The 21119-nt window shown below is 41.0% G+C and overlaps 1 protein-coding gene across 7 annotated transcripts in view; it reads right to left on the bottom strand.

Moving 5' to 3' along the window:
* Window positions 1-21119, bottom strand: part of nek7 (NIMA-related kinase 7) — a 189583-nt gene that overhangs the window by 113612 nt on the left and 54852 nt on the right. For 2 of the 7 annotated variants that reach the window (XM_060830194.1, XM_060830199.1), the window contains exons 1-2: window positions 19701-19817; window positions 19444-19577 (exon numbers count right to left, since the gene is read on the bottom strand). The exons of 3 other annotated variants lie outside the window; for them this stretch is intronic. The gene's annotated coding sequence lies outside the window, so the exon portion shown is untranslated. Of the gene's footprint in view, window positions 1-19443; window positions 19578-19700; window positions 19818-21119 lie in introns of those variants that run through there. 2 more of the 7 variants (XM_060830196.1, XM_060830197.1) reach the window with 1 other exon arrangement.

Below are 21119 nucleotides of genomic sequence, written 5' to 3'. Positions count from 1 at the left end.
CACAATAGGCAATCTATTTCTTGCCCTTTTATACGCACTCCCCACTGTAATGTGATACAACTCACTTCAAGAAGTGGAGGCAAGCCATGGATGATGTTAATTTTGTTAAAAGAATAGACAATGAATCGATTTTAGAGTTTAATTTGTGAACCAAAGGAGTATGGAGATTTGTTTTTTTTAAACATGCATTCTCACAAACTTTTAAACACTTAAAATGACCAGTTCATAGAGTCAGAGATGTACAGCACGGAAACAGACCCTTCAGTCTGATTCGTCCAAGCTGATCAGATATCCCAACCCAATCTAGTCCCACCTGCCAGCATTTGGCCTTTATCTGTGCATTAGAAAGGTACTGCAAAACACAGCTCTTGTCTAGCCACAGAAATTGAGTGACATGCAGAAAGTCTAAACAATCGAAGAGGTCTGGCAATCTATGTGCAGGTGTGGCAAAGAGAAAATTGCTGGAAGCAGTTTTTGGGAAACTCATGCATTTGTTCTGAAGATAGTGACAGTGATTTTAGTTTGCAATTTATTTCAGCTATCACTGGGATAGACAGCATGTGAAAGGAAACATATCTCATAATTGCACAGATATTTGTAATTAACAAGGTAAGTTTCAACTGTCCTAGCCAAAGGGTAAACAAGGAGCTTCAGTGTGAAGATTGTGATGGCTCTTCACTGACGTTTGGATGTTTGAAGTATTTATTGGAATAAGAGGGATACTGTGAAGTTGAATTTGTTTTCCCTAATGTTTGTCATGAAATATTTCGGACTTCTCATTTTGTCACATGGAATGTAGTTTGTGTTATTTTCTTGCGTGACAAATGATTTATTGGGTGTTAAAAGCGTACTGGCAGCTTCTTGTGAATACAACATCAAGTAAACACCACAGTTTTTAAAAAAGTTAGAATCTAACAAGTCAAGTTTCACCCTGGGATCACACTTTTCCAATATTAACATCAACTGAGCTCATAAGAGTAGGTGACTGAGGTGAAGATGCTGAAGACACAAAGTACCATGGAAAGGTAAAGACATTCTTTTTCAACCAGGCCATCCTACCACCTTTACAAGACATTAACTGGTACCTGCATATAAAGCTGATATCTAAGTGAATCACTTAAAACTGCTATTCAAGAGATTGGAAGAACATGATTGCCCTTACTCGGTTAAAAATGCACCTTTGGTCAGAGACTGCCCATGCACACAGTCACGAAAGCAATGGACAAAATAAGGCAATATCCGTATATCATAAACATGTGGCAACATACTCTCACCTTATAGGTTAACAGTATGATCAAGACGTGTTTACAAAATAGTTTGTTTTAAAGAACAGCTACATTCCAATGGCAAGAGACCAAATAGGACACAAAATTTTACTTAATTTCGAATACTTTCAGCACTTCATACATAACTGTGAGCATATTAAGCATCCAGTCGGGACAGGTTCATTTTCACAGATATGCCCTGTCAAACTCAGGCAGAGGGAATGCAAGGTAGCATTGCATGTTGCAATGTGAAGGTGAACTATTTTTCTGTTAGCAGTTAACTGACAAACCTAATCTTAAAAATACTTATCCAAAAAAAATCAATTTCCACATGAGGGCAGGCAGTGCTCTTCTCCAAAGATTTACATACCCTTACCATGAGTGAGGTACACAGCATCAGCCTGAACATTTCATAACCTTATAGTCTGAGCATATCCACTGAACTTTTTTGATAAGAGTAAAATTGCACTGCTATTTGAATTCAATCCTTGTGCATTGGGAATAAGCTAAATATACACATATATTGCTCGCTCCATGTCAAAACTCATTTCCTGCATTACAGCATAACCAGCCATCCATGCTCATTTTCATTGTCTCCCAGAACATGGTCAACTGTGAACCAAAAAGAATACAGTCATTGACTTGTGACTGGAAATGTTATGCTCCATTTTATTAATCAAATTTGCAAATGCTTTTGATACTTTGAAATTAAATTCCACAATTCCATTTTTTTTCTAGAACATCAGAAACAAATGTTCACTGAGGAAGCAACATCTCTGAAAAAAAATGCCCTCCTCAATGACCAATATAAACTGACTAAATGCACCAAATAGGCAAAAGACTATATTGGGCACCTGTATTCATAAAATGTAGCCAAAACAGTCCAGAAGTTTAATAATTCTTTGTTGCAAGATTACCATTGTGTCACAACCGTTGTTCTCATGTGCAGTCGAAGATCAATGTTGTTTTTGAACAATCGGGAGATGGCTGAAGGATAAAAGAGGACATTTTGTACTTGTTGTTGTTGGACATGTTTGTTTGTTGCCTAGTGAGCATAATTTGACTTTGACAAGGTATTCACAGCACAGTAAAAAATGATAGCTGAGCATATGTCCCCTCAATACTGTATTAATAAAGATTGTTGGCTACATTTAAACAGAAAATGTCAACAGTCGATTCGCCTGGGAAAAGCAGCATGACAACAAAATAAAAATAAATTCAATAAGTTCTCTCTCATAAGGTGCAGGGTTATCAGCTGATTTTATCAAATTGAACTCAGAGCTGAGATCAATTGGAGAGTCATAGAGATGTACAGCATGGAATCAGACCTTTTGGTCCAACTCGTCCATGCTGGCCAGATATCCTAAATTAATGTTGTGGTTCTGTTCGCCGAGCTGGGAATTTGTGTTGCAGACGTTTCGTCCCCTGTCTAGGTGACATCCTCAAAGCTTGGGAGCCTCCTGTGAAGCGCTTCTGTGATCTTTCCTCCGGCATTTATAGTGATTTGTACCGGCTACTTCCAGAGGAAGCCAGAGGAAACATCACAGAAGCACTTCACAGGAGGCTCCCAAGCACTGAGGATGTCACCTAGACAGGGGACGAAACGTCTGTAACACAAATTCCCAGTTCGGTGAACAGAATCACAACAAGCACCCGAGCTACAAATCTTCTCCCAAACTTTGAACATCCTAAATTAGTTCCATCTACCAGCACCTGGTCCATATCCCTCTAAACCCTCCCCATTCATATACCCATCCCGATGCCTTTTAAACATAATTTTACCAGCCTCCATTACTTCCTTTGGCTCTCGTTTCATACACCCATCACCCTCTGTGAAAAAGTTGCCCCTCAGGTCCCTGTTATATCTTTCCTCCTTCACCTTAAACTACGAGGTCTTTTCGACCTCCTAACCTGGGGAAAAGACCTTGGCTATTCACCCTATCCATGTCCCTCATAATTTAATAAATCTCTAGAAGGTCACCCCTCAGTCTCCGACACTCCAGGGAAAACAGCCCCAGCCTATTCAGCCTCTCCAAGTAGCTCAAACCCTCCAACCCTGGAAACATCCTTGTAAATCTTTTCTGAACCCTTTCAAGTTTCAGAACATCCTTCTGAGAAAGTGCATAACATATGAGCAGGTAGGGAAAGAGTTAAGTTTAGAGTTGCCTAACAAAGGCTCAGCTAGCATGGGTTTGACCAGATGAGAACTTGCAGTAAACAATGAGGTGCTGGAGGCAAGGGTAGTGGTTTAACAAGGTAAAGAACATTCACTATGTAATGCCAGTTAATAAGGTAAAAAAAAATCCATTGTGTCGTGCCAGATGGCTTAATCTTTACTGTTGATGCTCGCTGATGGTAACAGTCACCCAATTAATACAGACTGCTTTATGTGGACGCTGCTCCCTCTAAGTGACTATATAATTCCGTAAGAATCTGCTGTTTGAAAGACAGAGAACTCATGTCTTTGTGTACGTGGGCGATTGCTTTCTCTCTCTTCATGGCTTGGAATAAAAGGTAAAGATGGTACAGACATACTATTTTTCTGACTGCTTGCTTCGACTGATAAGGGATACAGAAACGGGAAGACAGTTCCCATAGGAGGGAGACCAGAATTACATGCAGTATTCCAAAACTGGTCTAACCAATATCCTATACAGCTGCAACATGACCTCCCAACACCTTTACTCAATGCACTGACCTACAAAAGCAAAAGATACCAAATGCCTTCTTCACTATTTTGTCTACCTGTGACACCACTTTTCAAGAACTATTCACCTGCACTCCAAGGTCTCCTTGTTCAGCAACACTCCCCAGAACCTTCCCGTTATGTGTACAAGTCCTGCCCTGATTTTCTTTTCCAAAATACAGCAGTTCATATTTATCAAAATTCAATTCCATGTACCACCCCTCAGCCAATTCACCCATCTGATCAAGATCCCGTGTTACTGAGGTAATATTCTTCGTTGTCCACTACACCTCCAATTTTGGTGTCAGCTGCAAATTTACTAACCATACCTCGAATGTTCACAGCCAAATAATTTACATAAATGACAAAACTCAGTAGACCTAGCACCAATCCTTGGGGCACACAGCTGGTCACAAGACTCCGGTCTAAAAAGCAACCCTCCACTACCACCCTCTGTTTTCTACCTTTGAGCCAATTCTGTTTTGAAATGACTAGCTCTCCCTGTATCCATGTGATCTAACCTTGCAAACCTGTCTACCTTGTTGAAACTTGTTGAATGCCTTCCTGAAGTCCATATAGATCACATCCACTGCTCTGTCCTCATCAATCCTCTTTGGTAATTCATCAAAAAACTCAATCAAGTTAGTGAGACATGATTTCCCATGCACAAAGCCATGTTGACTATCCCTAATCAGTTCTTGCCTTTCCAAATACATGTAAATCCAGTCCTTTAGGATTCCCTCCAACAATTCGCCCAACATCGATGTCAGGCTCACCGGTCTATGTTGCCCTGGCTTTTCCTTACCACCTTTCTTAAACAGTGGCACCACATTCGCCAACCTCTAGTCTTCTGGCATCTCACCTATGGCTATCGATGATACAAATATCTCAGTACACGGCCCAGCAATCACTTCCCTCGCTTTTCACAGAGTCTGAGGGAATACCCGCGGTGGTCCCGGGGATTTATTCACCTTTATGCATTTTAAGACATCCAGCACCAACTTCTCGGTAATATGGACATTTTTCAAGATGTCGCTATTTATTTCCCTAAACTCGCAATCTTCCAAATTGTTCTCCACAGTAAATACTGGTGCAAAACATTCATTTAATATCTCCTATCTCCAGCGGCTCAAGGGGCCCTATTTTCTCCCTTGTTATTCTTCTGTCCTTAATGTATTTGTAGAATCCCTTACTACTTTTTTAAACTTCCTTCAGTGATGTATAACTTTGTTTTACTTTCCACTGCACATCTCAGAATGGACACTTATTTCACCTTCAAAAAAATGAGAGGCTGACTGAAGTTTATTCTCCTCCACTACTAGCTTCTCTCCATGTCTATTTTCCCCAATAAAACAAAAACAGTCAAAATTTCAACCTGCTTGAAAAGAACATTTTAGTATCCAAGATTAATAATTTTGCCATATGCTAAAATGCATGCCCTATACTGGCTGGGCATAAGAAATTAATTAATTGTTTTTTGTCAAATGTTTACAGTTTTCTGATAATACATTAGTTTCTACAAAATAAATATTGAACTAATAACAGCTGCTAAATAATTTACATGGTTTGTGTGTTTTGGAAATGCTAGTTTGAAGCACACAATACAAAGCATTGTGCCACAATCTATTTGTTTCCAAATGTCAAAACATGAAATAACACGCTCTACAGTAACATGAGGCAATCCCCAGGTTGCAAACGTGTTCCAGTTGTAAGTCTGTTTGTAAGTTGATTTATATACAAGTTGGAACAGAATGCTGGACAATATAAAATAGCCGTTCTTAAATAAAGGAAAAGCGTGTATGTTGGACATTTAAAATTACACCAGTATAGTATCTTGTTCATAAGTAAGATCCCTGTCATGCAATACAGTATGCTTTGTTGGTTAAAAAGCAAAGTTGTCAACAGGGCCCTCAACCACATCCAATCCATCACCTGTGTTTCAGCCTTGCCTCTTCCCATCACTCACAACAGCGTGTTTGGGTTCCACTTGTCCTCACTTTTCATCCCACGAGCCTCAGCATTCAAAGGATCATTCACTGCCATTTCAGACAACTCCAACAGAATGCCAACACCAAACACATCTTCCCCTCATGCCTCCGTCTGCATTTCACAGAGAGCATTTTCTCTGGGAAAACCTAGTCCTTTCCTAGACCACTAACACGCATACACAGACTTCCACCCCCTATCCCAACCAACCCCAATGTCACCTTCCCATGTAACTGCAGAATGTGCAGCATCCACCCCTTCACCTCCTCCATGCTCAACATTCAAGAGCTGAAACGTTCTTTCCAGGTGAAGCTGCATTTCACCTGTACATCCTCCAATCAAGTATATTGCATTCGCTATACCCATTGTGGCTGACTCTACTTTGGAGAAACTAAATGCAGACCGGTGAGCATTTTGCAAAACACATTCTGTCCGTGCACAAGCATGATTCTGACCGTTTTGTAGCTGATCATTTTAACACAGCATCCTGCTCGCATGCCACTTGTCTGTCCTTTGCATGCTGCAATACTCCAGCAAATCACAGTGCAAACATCTCATCTTCAGACTAGGCACTTTACAACCTCCTGGATATTGAGTTCAACACCTTCAGACTGTGGACCCATTCCCATTCCTTCCCTTTCTTTTAGGTTTACTTGTTGCATTCTCTGTCTCCCCTCCCCCCCCCCACTGCAGTGGGACTGTCTGTTCTTTCCAGTCTGGCAGTAAGACACATAATTTTTCAGCCATTCTCACATTCCAATCGCTTCATTTCCACGATCGACAACCTTTCTTCCCCCAGTTCTCTATCCCACCACCATTGTACATATTCTGCCCCCACCCCACCCCCCCCATACTTTACATCAGCTGATGAAGAGTCACCTAGACTCGAAACGTTAGCTTACTCTCTCTCAATGGATGCTGCCTGACCTGCTGTGGTTTCCAACATTTTTTGTTTTCAGTGGCAATATTAATAATAAGGCTTCCCATTACTTTGTAATTCTTTGTTTTCATCTTAAGTCTGTAACTCCCAACATCCAGTTTCATTCCTCTAATGCTTAGAAATTAGTTTTTTTCCATTGTATTAAAAGCAAGCATGAATCAATCAATCACATATTTAAATCAGTTCCAATGCTGTTCTCTGTTCCAAATTTTATACAGTTAAAGGGCTCTTGTGGCACAGTGGTAGTGTCCCTACCTCTGGGCCAGAAGGCTGATGCTCAAGTCCCACCAGCTCCAGATGAACATCAAAATGTATTTGATCAGGTTAATTAAAAATGAGAGAAATTACAATATTCCATTAAAAAAATACATATACAAGTTGTTCCTCATGCATCTCATTTAATAGGGAGCTTGTTTCAGCACAGCAAATGAAAATTACAATCAAGAAAATAAAAATAATGGTTTGAAGAAGTTGTATATCAGATACTGACAGTGGAAAAATGAAAAAAATCCATATTCTAGAATAGATTAAATGTTCAACTTTTACAGGTTAAAATAATTCAAGAGAACTTCAGAAAAAGATTTTCTGCAGTTGTTTCAATAACACAGCTGTTTTCTCCTGGGAGCAGCATTTTTTTCAAGTAATACTGGGTTTAGGCACACACATTATACTTCTCTCAATAATTCTGCAATAATAACTACATGTTCATGAGTCAATAGTATTTTAGAACTCTGTGCAAGCAATTTATATAATTCATGAAATATATTTGCATCTTAAACATGCAGCATCAGTCAACCTTTTCGGAGATGCAATCAGGATTAATGTTCAAATTTATCTCATAATCACTTCAACTTCAGCAAAGTCCCAAAAGATAAGCAACTAACAACAACTGAGTTAGAATGCAATTAGTCCCACTCCCCTATCTTTTTTTTGCAAATAACCTTTAAATATTTCCTTTTCAAGCTTTATCCAGTAGATCACTGGTTTTGGCAATTATGATAAATCCATATTCATTGATTACAAACCCTTTGAACAGTGGAACCAATTTATGCAATCAAAGCCTTCATAATTTTATCTAAATTAATTTATCAACCATCTGTGCCAAAAACCAAGTCTGGCACTCCACTTAATAATAAGGAAACACTGTTGAATTGCTGTCTTTCTGATGAGACAAATTAAGTTCACTACCTGATTTATGTAAGAAAATAACCCACAGTATGATCGTGAAGCAAAACACGAATTTATTGCCCATAGCTCATCAATATCTCTTCCTCAATCAGACTATCTAATCACTTTTATGCTGCTGTTTGTGGACGTTGTGGGCAAATTGGTTGCCGTGCTGCTTTCATTTTAGTGATGACTCAGCAAAAACTGGCCACAAAAGATTGCAATGTCCAGCATTCGGACAAAGCATTTGCTTTTTTATGCCTTCTCTGGAATAAACGGAACAAGATCAGCCTCTTCAATCTCACCATTTAAATAAAGTCCCTTAACACTGCTACAATTCGAGCAAAACTCCTCGGAACTGTCTCTAAACCCTGGCTAATGATTAACAGCCTGATATGGCTACAATACTCCAACTGAGGCCAAAGCAATGATTAATGACTTAACATTACCTCCCTGTTGTCCTTTGAATACTGCCATAAGATCTTTTACATGTCAACTACAACAATTTGTTATCGTATCCAACTTGTACAATTTATATTATTTCAGGCACATAAAATGGCTTTCAAGTCTGTGATCTTTCATGAGAACTGGTAAAAGTCAAGGAAAATGGGATTGACAAAATATTGGAACAAGAGGAGACAAGAAAGGTAATGATGTTAAGAGAGAAATTCATAAAAGGATGTAGCAAATTTTACCTACTGTATATGGATTGTAGGAACGCATTTGAGAAGGCCGGTTGACAAAATTAAAATTCATGGAGAGAAGCTATGTGTCAGCTTCAATAAAAAAATGGCTGAAGGTCATACGACGAGTCATGGTAAATATTTCATTTCAGAATGAAGAATGATGGTTGTTTGTCTAAGATTCTGTTCTAGGATCACTTATTTTTGTGGATCACCTGTACAATTCCATCTTCTCATCACCCTCTGCGCAAAGGCCTCCCCCCCATCTTCTTCTGGTGATTATCTGACATTTGTGGTCTAGCTGCCATCTTTCTTCCTGTTTTGGAATCCTTCCTTGTCTTGAAAGCAGTTATCTGAATTATAGCCATATGAATCTTAGCTCAGGTGAAAGGAGCCTTTTCACAAACCCATAATTGGTGATATCCTGTAATTAAGTGCACAGGCATGGATGAGGGCTTCAACAAGAAACAAAGAGGAGCATTGAAAATGTTGGGCAGTATTAAAAATGCAAACAGGACCTCTTGGTGATGAGTGGTTGGATCTGTGGTCAGAAGTTCATCACACCATAAGTGCAACATCAAAGTTGTAAACAGACTAGTTCAGCCAAGTTTCTAAGGACAGAAACAGCAGCTAGGTTTGTGGCAGGGACTGAAGAATCTGGGTTCAATCTCAATCTAAAAGAAATTTCTACTTATCCAGTGTTCAATCACCAGTGTATGAAATTGAAGACAGTAAAGAGGTCTATAGAGAGGGATGAGGTAGGTGGTTATTTATGTGGAACCCGATATGGTTTTAGATGGATCATGAACAGGAGCATGCAGATGAGGAATACAATGCGCCCAAAGATAGGCTCTTGAAAGTCTCTCAGATATACAAGAATCAATACAGTAGCAATTCGATAAACAATGGAATCAGGTAATTCGGTCTTATGCAACAAGAGAAGAAAGAGGTTGAATGAGACGGAGCAATTGAACTAATCAAAAACTTCAAAGGCTGAGACTCAAGATGAGCAGTGAAAGATCGTAACATTGTTAGCGGCCATCATAGTAATGTAGGGCAGGGTGAATATTTGATTGCAGTGAATATATCATGGAATTTTAGGAAGGATTTGACAAGATTGCATTAATTTGAAAGAAAAGGGAGGTTAAAGATGCTATGGTCTACTTACAAGAAATGAAGGACCTGGTGTTCCATCTGGGTGGCAATGGCATATTTGAAGGGGAGAAGAGCAGCGTCTGAACAAAGGGGAAATTCAATAATATAATCTAACATGGCTTTCAAGGCAGCGGTTGGGTGGTCTAGAATTTTAGTAAAAACCAGGGCAAGAGAAAGGAGATGAGTCTGAATCAAAACACACACTCAGTAAAAGAGTAGAGGGTCTGGGGGCACAATGGTAGCATCACGGTCCATGGACCAGGAAGTCCAGGTTTAAGTAACGCCCTCAGGATATGATTCTTATAGAGGTGTGTCATGACATGTCCAAATTGGCTGAATAATAAAAAAAAGCACAGCACATATCAACAACAAAAATATTGTTTTGATGAGAATAACCACATGATTTCTGTCCTTCAAGCAGGGACATAATTTTAGTTGAAACTAATGACATTTATTGGCACAAAATTATTCCACATATGTGAATTCAGAATTTATAACTGATTAAATCATGTCATTGCACTGGTTAAATCATTATACATAAAAGGAAATGTACATCCATTCACATTTTGCAAAATTCAACAGGCAACAAAACAATATATGATTAAAATTCCAAACAAGATTCATACAATTTTACACTTTTCTTTTTATTATGTCTTTAAAATGGTCAAACAGTCATACAAAGTGGCTCCACAGAGTCAAATGAGAAATCTCTTGGTTTTCAGCTGGTTTTGAGATTAGCACGTCTCAGGAAGAAATCACAAGAGACCATGAAAAACTAAATGAACATTTCCAATAGTAAACAGAAACTCCTTTGCAATAGTTCCCCTGGATGAGTGAATTGCACTTCCAAGCTCAACGCAATCCAAAAATGACAGCTCATCCCAAGTTAATGGCTGACAGCTAAAAGCTAATTGTGCACGACACCTTTGTAATCATTAAAAACACAGAAATAGAGAACACACACCGGATCATCAACGTCACACTCACAGACATGCGATTCACTAGAGAGGAAGAAAAGGACAACCAACTCCCATTCCTAGACGTGATGGTACAGAGAACACCTAAGGGAGAAGTCACCAAAGGTATACAAGAAAGCCACACAGACCAAGTCCTGAACTACGAAAGCAACCACCCCAACACACACAAAAATAAGTTGCATCAAGACAGTATTCAAAAGGGCCACAACACATTGCAGTATACCAGAACTGCAAAAAGAGGAAAAAGGACACCTATACATTGTATTCACCAAAAACGGATACCCGCGCAGTTTCATCAACAGATGCCTAAGGGAAAGGCAACGGAACGAGGACATGCTGCAACCCAAAGGACTGGCCAGGTTAACATACATCAGTTTCCGAACTGACAGCCAGACTACTGCGACCACTAGGACTCATAACAGCACACAAACCAACAGCCACTCTCAGACAACTCACCAGAATGAAGGACCCGATACCCAGCATGAAAAAACCAATGTAGTGTACAAAATCCCATGCAAGGACTGTACAAAACACTACATAGGACAAACAGGAAGACAGCTAACAATCCGCATCCATGAACACCAACTAGCCATAAAACGACACGACCAGCTATCCTTAGTAGCCACACACGCAGATGACAAGCAACATGAATGCGACTGGGACAATACTACTATTATAGGACAAGCCAAACAGAGAAAAGCCAGGGAATTCCTCGAAGCATGGCACTCATCCACAGATTCAATCAATAAGCACATCAACCTGGACCCAATATACTGACCACTGCAACGGACAGTTGGAACTGACAACCGGAAGCGGCAGATTCAAACCACTACAAATGCGGGAGGAAAGATCACAGAAGCGCTTTACAGGAAACTCCCAAGCACTGAGGATGTCACCTAGACAGGGGACAAAACGTCTGCAACACAAATTCCCAGCACGGTGAACAGAACCACAACAAAACCTAATTGTCTCCATTGAATGGAAACCCAATGCATCAACTTAGAAGTATGATTAAATATTTTAAATTTTCATCTGTACAAGACAGGTTGTGTGCCACTTATTTTTTTTACAAAAGCTCCCTGTCTAGAATGCAGAGACACCAATAGACAGGTGGTTTTCAAAGCAAGAGAACAGGAAAGTAAACCACACTGAAAGATCATTGTACTGAACCACATGACCTAGGGCCACAAATTGCAAATTTCAAAAAGCAAAATCAAAGGAGTTCTCACTCCATCCAACCCTGGCAGCAACCACCAACTTTATCACTACTGCAGCTGCTGAAACAGATTTGACGTTTCAATTTTGACTTCAGACAGAAAAATTTTCAAGCAAGTAGGCCTGAAATGATCTTAAATATGAAAGTAACATCAGGCTGTAAGTATCTTTCAATGTCACTTAGCTAAATTACAGATACAAAGACTTAAACCGAAAACGTAATTGTTTTATTTTCTACTATCAATCTAAACTTTTTAAACTTGTTTAAAGACCAAAGCTTTTGCTGGTTATTTTAAAATTGAAGCAGAAACTAAAAAGGGTGCCAACAAGCCATAAAAAGTTTCAGTGAAAGTGAATTTGTTCACTTTGGCATGAAGAAAAGAGGGACCAGTAGTGTACCAGTTGATCTAATATTCTGGTTGATTAAGAGGTCCAAATAATGTAAAATATACACAAAGTAATGGAAACTTTATGCAGGAGCTACATACATCATTTTTATCCTTGATTTACAGGACAAATCACTTTGTGCAAAATAATATCTCAAACTTGACTAGGTTTTGTTTTTGAGGACGTGACCAAAAAGATAGATGAGGGCTGAGAAGCAGACATTGTCTGAATGGACTACGGTTCCCTCAACTCAGCACCGCCCTCCTAACCTGCAATCTTCTTCCTAACCTCTCCGCCCCCACCCCACTCCAGCCTATCACCCTCACCTTGACCTCCTTCCACCTATCACATCTCCATCGCCCCTCCCCCAAGTCCCTCCTCCCTACCTTTTATCTTAACCTGCCTGCCACCCTCTCCTCATTCCTGATGAAGGGCTTATGCCCGAAACGTCAAATTTCCTATTCCTTGGATGCTGCCTGACCTGCTGTGCTTTAACCAGCAACGCATTTTCAACTACGTTTAAGCCTTTGACAAATTCTACACAGTAGACTGATTAGTAAAATTAGATCACATGGGATTCAGGGAGCTAACTGGATACAAAACTGGTTTGAAAGTAGGAGACAGAGTGGTGGGAGAGGGTGGTTTTTCCAGACTGGAAGCTTGTATCCGGTGGTAATTCACAGGGGTCTACTGTTGCTCGTCATTTATACAAGTGATTTGGATGGGAACTTAGGCACGGTGGCACAGTGGTTAGCACTGCTGCCTCACAGCGCCTGAAGACCCGGGTTCAATTCCCGACTCAGGCGACTGACTGTGTGGAGTTTGCACGTTCTCCCCGTGTCTGCGTGGGTTTCCTCCGGGTGCTCCGGTTTCCTCCCACAGTCACAAAGATGTGCGGGTTAGGTGAATTGGCCATGCTAAATTGCCCGTAGTGTTAGGTAAGGGGTAATGTAGGGGTATGGGTGGGTTTCGCTTCGGCGGGTCGGTGTGGACTTGTTGGGCCGAAGGGCCTGTTTCCACACTGTAAGTCTAATCTAATCTAATCTAATACTAAGTTTGTGGGTGACACCAAAATTGATGCTGTAGTGAACAATGAAGAAGGTGATCTAAGATTACAAAGGGATCTTGATGTGTGGGTCAATGGGCCAAAGAGTGACAGATAACTTGCATTTATCCAAATCAAAGTCTATTATATTTTGTTAAGATGAACAAGGACAAGACTTATAAAGTTAATAAGGGCCTTGGGTAGTGTTGTCAAACAGAGACACTTGGGGTTCAGGCACAGTTCTTTGAAATTTGCATCACAGGTTGACAGGATGGAAAAGGCAGCATTTACCACTCTTGCCTTCATTGCTTAGTATAGGAGTTGAGACATCATGTTGAGGTTGTACAGGACATTGGTGAGGCCAGTTTTGGAGTACTGTGTACAGTTCTGGTGGATATTGGAAGGAGATTATTAAATTGGAGCAGGTTCAGATGAGATTTGCCAGGATGTTGCCAGGACTGGAGAGCTGGAGTTACAAGGAGAGGCTGGATAGGGACATTTTTCATTGGAGCATAGGAGGTTGAGGACTGACCTTGTAGTGGTTTACAAAACCATGAGGGGCAAAGATAAGGTGGATAGCAAAGGTCTTTTCCCTATGGTAGGGGAGTTCAAGACTAGAAGGCAAAGGCTTAAGTTAAGAGGAGACAGACTTAAAAAGGGACTGGAGTCAAATAGAGGGTGGTTCAAATGTGGAACGAACTGCCAGATGAAGTGGTAGATGCAGGTACAGTTACAATATTTCAAAGAGGTTTGGACAGGTGCATGAACAGGAAAGGTTTAGGAGGTACATGGACCAAACACAGGCAATGCTGTACAACTCTTTAACACTGCCTTAAATAAAACTTATCAGCAGACAACCTTTTCATTTGTACCATCAACTGACTACTTGTTCATTGTTGAGATTATGATAATAGCAAACTTCCAGTATTTGTGGGATATAATTTTTGTCGGTTTATCGAGTGTGCCAGTTCATTAGGTGCTGGTTAAAACAAAGTTTGCTGAACTATTTAAATGAAGAGAGACTGCAGAGTGCTGCAATGTGGAAGGATCTGGGTTTCCTTGGACATGATTCACAGGAAGTTACCACATAGGAACAGTGTTTAGGAAGTGAAATGCACTTAACACAAATTGGATGGATTAGAAAAATTGGATGGTGGGCATAGTCTTGCTACAGCCATATAGGGCATTGACCTGGAAACAGTACAGTTTGGTCTCCTTGTATAAGAAAGAATACTTGCATCGGAAGCAGTTCGGAAGGCATAAATTGCTGATTCCTGGGAAAAAGGGGTTATGTCATCAGGTGAAGAATGTAGGGCATATATTTACTGGAGTTTAGAAGAATAGGCAATGATCTTTTTAAAATATTTTGAGAGGACTTTATAGGGTGAATAGTGAGACAATGTTTTCCCTCATGAGAGTATCCAGAACTAGGATGTAGAGGTTAAACATAAAGAGATGCAGTGGTAGTATCCCTACCTCTAAGCCAGGACACATGGGTTCAAGTCTCACCTGCTTTTTAAAGTGCGAGATAACATCTCTGCACAGTCTGATATGGAAAATACCTAAAAGAAATTGCCAAATTAAATCAGAGGATAAATTTCTTATAAAGGTTGTTAGTCTTTAGATTTCCCTGGCCCAGAAAGTAATGAAGGCAGGTTCATTGAAGATGTTCAAGGATAAGTGAGATTAAGATTTTTTTAAAATCAATATGAGAGTTGATGGTACAACTAAATCTGCCATATCACTGGCTGGCAAAGCAGGTTTGATGGGTTGAATGGCCTACTTCTGCTATTTCTCCGTTATGTAGGCTTTGCAATTAAGATAGTAAGACTCAGTAGGTTTTCTAACAACCAAAACGTATTTATCAAGCATAGAATGAAAAGGTTATAAAATCAAAGCACTATCTTAAAGTCATCTATGGAAACTCAATCATCACAAATAACACCATAAAAATGAGTAAAACAGTAAATCCATTCATAAAAAGAATCATCACTAGAAAGCATCATACTTCAATGATTATGAAAGAAAGCAATGATGGTGAAATATGGTCGTGCCATATTAACTGAATTATTGCAATTGGCATTTGTCTTTAAGTTAAAAATCACATAACAGGTTATAGTCCAACAGGTTTAATTGGAAGCACACTACCTTTCGGAGCGAAGCTCCTTCATCAGGTCTTTAAGTTAGTCATAACTGTCTATGTTTTGCAATTACCATCTTGGTATCCTATGCAATAATTTACATGGTCGTCAATTACATGTAAAAAAATCTGAAAATATCCAAACCAATGTGGTGAACACAACTTCCTTTTACGGCACTCTGTCAGAATTTCACAGTGCACATAATTTTTATTTCATCTTCATTTGAATTCACAATGCTCTAGTCTTCTCCCACCTCTTGGCTTTGACAACTTTTTTTGCAGAAACATTTCAACAAATCAAAAAAGGTCTATTCAAAATTTCAAACAAACAATTTGAGATAATAATCAAAAGCAATTGCTCGTGATTCTGCACAAGGATGTGAAGAAAACAAATGTTCCAAACATACTAACAAAGAGTTAAGATTTAATATTTGTCATGCTTCTTAGAAACAGAAAGCATGCCTTTGTGTGCAAAACTGTTTGAGGTGATATCTAACACTGAACAAATGGGGAGAGGGAGGCAGTTAATGAGAAGGCAACATTTTCTGAACAGCTTTCAGCAGAAGGTACAACAAGTTCATGAGACGAAGTGTATGACAGCTCAAGGGAATAAACTCTATTTTGGAGTTTAAAAAGCTCAAAGCAAGAACTATCAAATACTTTACTATTTGTCTCTTCCATCACAATAATGGCTGTTCTAAAATAAAACCCTTGTCACAGCCTAGAATTGTTCTCAAAGGCATGGGACAAGATTCTGCAACATAGTTTTGACCACGACATATCACTACATTGATCTAACAGTACTTGCTGTACTTCTGATTACGGATATACTGAGCTACCTGTGATACAATCTTACAAACAAAACATTTGAGACCTCTCCAGATAGTCCTGCTCACCTGCTCTGTTTTACTGTCCAAATCTAGGGCAAGGCAAGACTGGGCTCACGGACATGCATAAAGGAAATCATGAGTAGAGCAGAGGATAAGAACAATTGAATTGTCCTAATTTTTCTCAAACCTTACTCAAATATATTGATTTTTAAATTCTTAGTATATGAAAAATACTAAACAGTCATAGAGATGTACAGCACAGAAACAGATTCTTCAGTCCAACTCATCCATGCCAACCAGATATCCTAACCTAATCTAGTCCCATTTGCCAGCACTTGGCCCATATCCCTCTAAACCCTTCCTATTCATATACCTATCCAGATGCCTTTTAAAGTTTTATCAGCCTCCACCACTTCCTCTGGCAACTCATTCCATATACTCACCAGCTTCTACATGAAAACGTTGCCCCTTAAGTCCTTTCTAAATCTTTCCCCTCTCACCCTAAAACTATGCCCTCTAGTTCTGGACTCCCAAATCCCAGGGAAAAGATCATGTCTATTTACTCTATCCATGCCCCTCATGATTTTATAAACCTTGATAAAGGTCCCTCCAGGGATACAGCCCCAGCCTATTCAGCCTCTTCTTATAGCTCAAATCCTCCAACCTTGGCAACATCCTTGTAATTCTTTTCCAAACCTTTTAAAGTTTCACAAAATCCTTCCAACAGGAAGGAGACCAGAATTGCACACAATATTCCAAAAGTGGCCTAACCAATGTCCTGTACAGTTGCAACATGACCTCCCAGTTCCTGTACTCAATGCTCTTACCAATAAAGGAAAGCAAAGTAAATGCCTTGGGTGCAGAGGGTGGTGCGTGTATGGAATGAGCTACCAGAATGAGTGGTGGAGATTGGTACAATTACAACTTGTATATGCCATCTGGATGGGTATATGAATAGGAAGAGTTTGGAGGGCTACTTGCTGGCAAATGGGACTAGGTTAGTTAATAATATCTGATCACTCTGGACAAGTTGGACCAAAGGGTCTGTTTCCATTGTGTACGTCTCTATGACTCGGTATGCTTGCATAATACTCTTCCCAACCCTAAGCACTGCTCTCTCCTTTTAAATGATTTGATTTCTCCATGTATCCTAAGTTGTCTTGAAATGTTGGCTCTGCCTGTATCAGATTGCCAAATATTTGTTTGTTGACTGGACCAGACATGAAAGGAATGAAAGGGTCAGAGATTCCTCCTCAGCACACTGACTCCACACAAATACATGTCTTGCAGTACATTTACACCCTCACATCGTTGGCTTGGCAAAAGTCAAAGCATTCACGGTATTATAAAACATAGCAGCAATGTCAAGCCTTTTGACAATGTTTACATTTGGATTAAATTGGTTGGCAAACATCTCTATACGACCCGTTGCCAAGAGACTTCAGCTATAATTGAAGAAAGGAGTTACTATAACACCATCACATCATACAGGTGTACAATAAAAATGAAACTCAATTAACTGCTTAGTACAGATACGGAATACCTATTTGATACCTTACATACATTGCACTGTAATATTTCTCAAATAGTCCCATCTAAAAATGTTTATGCTATAAAGGATTAGCACCAATCTCCTTTCAGCAAGGTCTGCAACAAAAGCGTAGTGTCAAATTACCATGCACAATGGACTATTTGTCATCTTCTTCTCCCAACTGTAATGAGAATTGAGAAGTTGCAAATCACATCATGAGCTTTGGTTCACAATGATATGCTGCTCAGGACCACTCCAACACTCCAGGAAACTCATCATCACAATGTCCCTGTCTATGAAGCTATACAGCCTCCACAAGCTAAAGCATTGCAAAGACGCTAGTTCAAATAAATGTAACACTTTTAAATTCTGTCAATTAGCTACAGCTTTGGTTGCCAAAACAAAACAAATACTTTTTTCTTAAACACAAAATACTGTGCATACTTGCTGGACTTCACTTTCAAACACGGTCACCTTAAACAAGAAAGATGAAGAGCGTCCTGTATATTGTAGTTGAATTCCCAGTTTAATGGGGAATGGAGGATATGGTGCGAGGAGTACAAAGAAAACACACAGTCAAAATGATTCAGTCATTGACAGGCTGAGGATGTTAAATGAAAGCAATGTCAATCATCTGATTGAAACAAATTGGTGTACACCACCATACGTAAATGTTCAGTGAAACCTTCTGCCAGGTGACTTCAACATAAACAGATTTCAGTCAATACTTTGTAGCAATTGTTAAAATTGTGTGGCTTGCAAAGTTGGGTCAGAGGCAATTAAGAGTAAGCAATATCACTGTTGGGCTGCAATTATACGCAAGCCAGACTAGGTCAGGACTGCAAATTTTCTTCATAAAAGACATGAGTGAATCAGATAGGTTTTTCTTGCAATGACAATGGTTTCATAGTCACTCTTTGACTCTTAACTTCAGAGATTTTTATTGGATTCAAATTCCACCATCTGCTGTAGCATGATTCAAACCCTGGTTCACAGAACATTACCTGGTCCTCTTGATTAACAGTTACATGATCTAAGTAACAAAATTCGGCCATTGCCTCCTCATAGGAATACCATCATCTGCAGGTTTCTCTCAAACCATTCACCATTCTCACTTGGAAATAACTCACCGTTTAGTCAAAATCCTGGAATTCAGTCCCTAACAGCATAGAGGGCTTCCCTACAGTGCATGGACTGCAGCAGTTCAAGAAGGCAGCTCAGCACCACCTTCTCAAGGGCAACAAATGCTAGCCCAACCAGAAACATACACACTACATTTAATGCAGATATAGTTCAGAAAAATCAAACTAATGCTCAACATTACCTTTAAAAAATGATGAGAAATATTCAGGGCAAAGATTACAAAGCATGTGGCATAACTGCACTCACTAAAAGCAAGAGTAGAAAATAAACAAAACACAAAATCCAATACATACTGAGAGTTAACTGGGGCTTAATATAACAGGCCAATGAGGTAGGTGAAGTACTCCACTGCCATCTTCCTCATCCACACATCATTTTCTGTAGACATCCAGTGCATTTGTCCAGTTCCCTTGCCAGTCTGTAAAAGCTGAAAAGAATAAAGTCATCATGTTCCAAACTTGCCGCGAACTTCACTTGCTCATCAAACTGTCAAATTATTTGCCCACTGCCCAAATTTCGACTAGGCCTATTGCATGTCAAGGAATCGTACCCTGCCTCTCTCAGATTCTCATCTAATTTCACGTGCATTTTCTGTCTTCACAAAGATTTCAAGATGCCACTGAAATCATTACTTATGCATTTATCGATGCCACTGAAATCACTACTTGTGCATTAAGAGGAATGAGAGGGGGGGAAGCTGGGGGGGGGAATGAGAAGGGGGAGTGAGGGGGGGAGGAACTAGAGAGGGGCGAGGGAGAGAGGGGCGAGGGAGAGAGGGGCGAGGGAGAGGGGCGAGGGAGAGAGGGGCGAGGGAGAGAGGGGCGAGGGAGAGAGGGGCGAGGGAGAGAGGGGCGAGGGAGAGAGGGGGAGGGAGAGAGGGGGGGGAGGGAGAGAGGGGGGAGGAGGGAGAGAGGGGGGAGGGGGAGAGAGGGGGGAGGGAGAGAGGGGGGAGGGAGAGAGGGAGGAGAAACGAGGGGGAGCGCGAGGTGGGGGAGCGCGAGGTGGGGGAGCGCGAGGTGGGGGAGCGCGAGGTGGGGGAGCGCGAGGTGGGGGAGCGCGAGGTGGGGGAGCGCGAGGTGGGGGAGCGCGAGGTGGGGGAGCGCGAAAGACAGAGGGTGGCATCAGGGAGGGGAGAGCACAAAAGAGAGAGAGAGGGGAGAGCGAGGGAGGAGGGTGCGAGGGGGGGGAACAGGAGAGGGGGGACAGACAGGGGGGGAGCGCGAGATAGAGAGAAATAAAGAGAGGGGAGTGGCATGTGAGAGAGAGGGGGCGCATGCAAAAGGGGGGGGCGCGAAAGAGAGAGAGGGGAGAGCGAGCAAGAGAGGATGGCGTGAGGGAGAGAGGGGAGCGCGAGTGGAGCGTGAGTGGAGAGAGGGAGGGAAGGGCGAGAGAAAGAGGGGAGAGAGGTGGGGTGAGCGCAAAAGAAAGAGAGAAAACAAGAGATAGAAAGAACAAAAGAGAGAAAGGGGGAGCGCAAAAGAGAGCGCGGTGGAGAGAGAGCGGCAGCATGAGGCAGGAGCGCATGTGGGAGAGAGACAGCACAAAAGAGAGAAAAGGGGGAGGCGTGGAGCGAGAGAGAGAGCGAGAAAGAGAGAGCGAGAAAGAGAGAGCGAGACAGAGAAAGAGCACGAGAGGGGGACTGTGAGAGAGCAAGAAGGGGAGTGAGAGAGGTGGTGAAGTGCGGGAGAGAGAGAGAGAGAGAAAGAGAAAGAGAAAGAGAGAGAGAGGAGGGCGTGGGGGAGAGAGAAACAGACAGAGAGAAGCACCAGACAGCGAGGGGGGGGCGCGAGAGAGGGCGCTAGTGGGTGAGCGCGAGAGAGCATGAAAGAGAGAGGGGAAGAGCGAGGGAGGGAACAGACAGAGGGGAGAAGCGCGAGAGAGAGAGAGAGAGAGAGAGAGAGAGAGAGAAAGAAAGAAAGAAAGAAAGAAAGAAAGTAAGTAAGAAAGTAAGAAAGTGTGGCTTGTATGA

The sequence above is a fragment of the Hemiscyllium ocellatum genome, chromosome 9 (assembly GCF_020745735.1).
Source record: "Hemiscyllium ocellatum isolate sHemOce1 chromosome 9, sHemOce1.pat.X.cur, whole genome shotgun sequence".
NCBI lineage: Eukaryota > Metazoa > Chordata > Chondrichthyes > Orectolobiformes > Hemiscylliidae > Hemiscyllium > Hemiscyllium ocellatum.
Note: the sequence above shows the minus strand (reverse complement) of the source record. Positions and strands in the feature narration are given on the sequence as shown.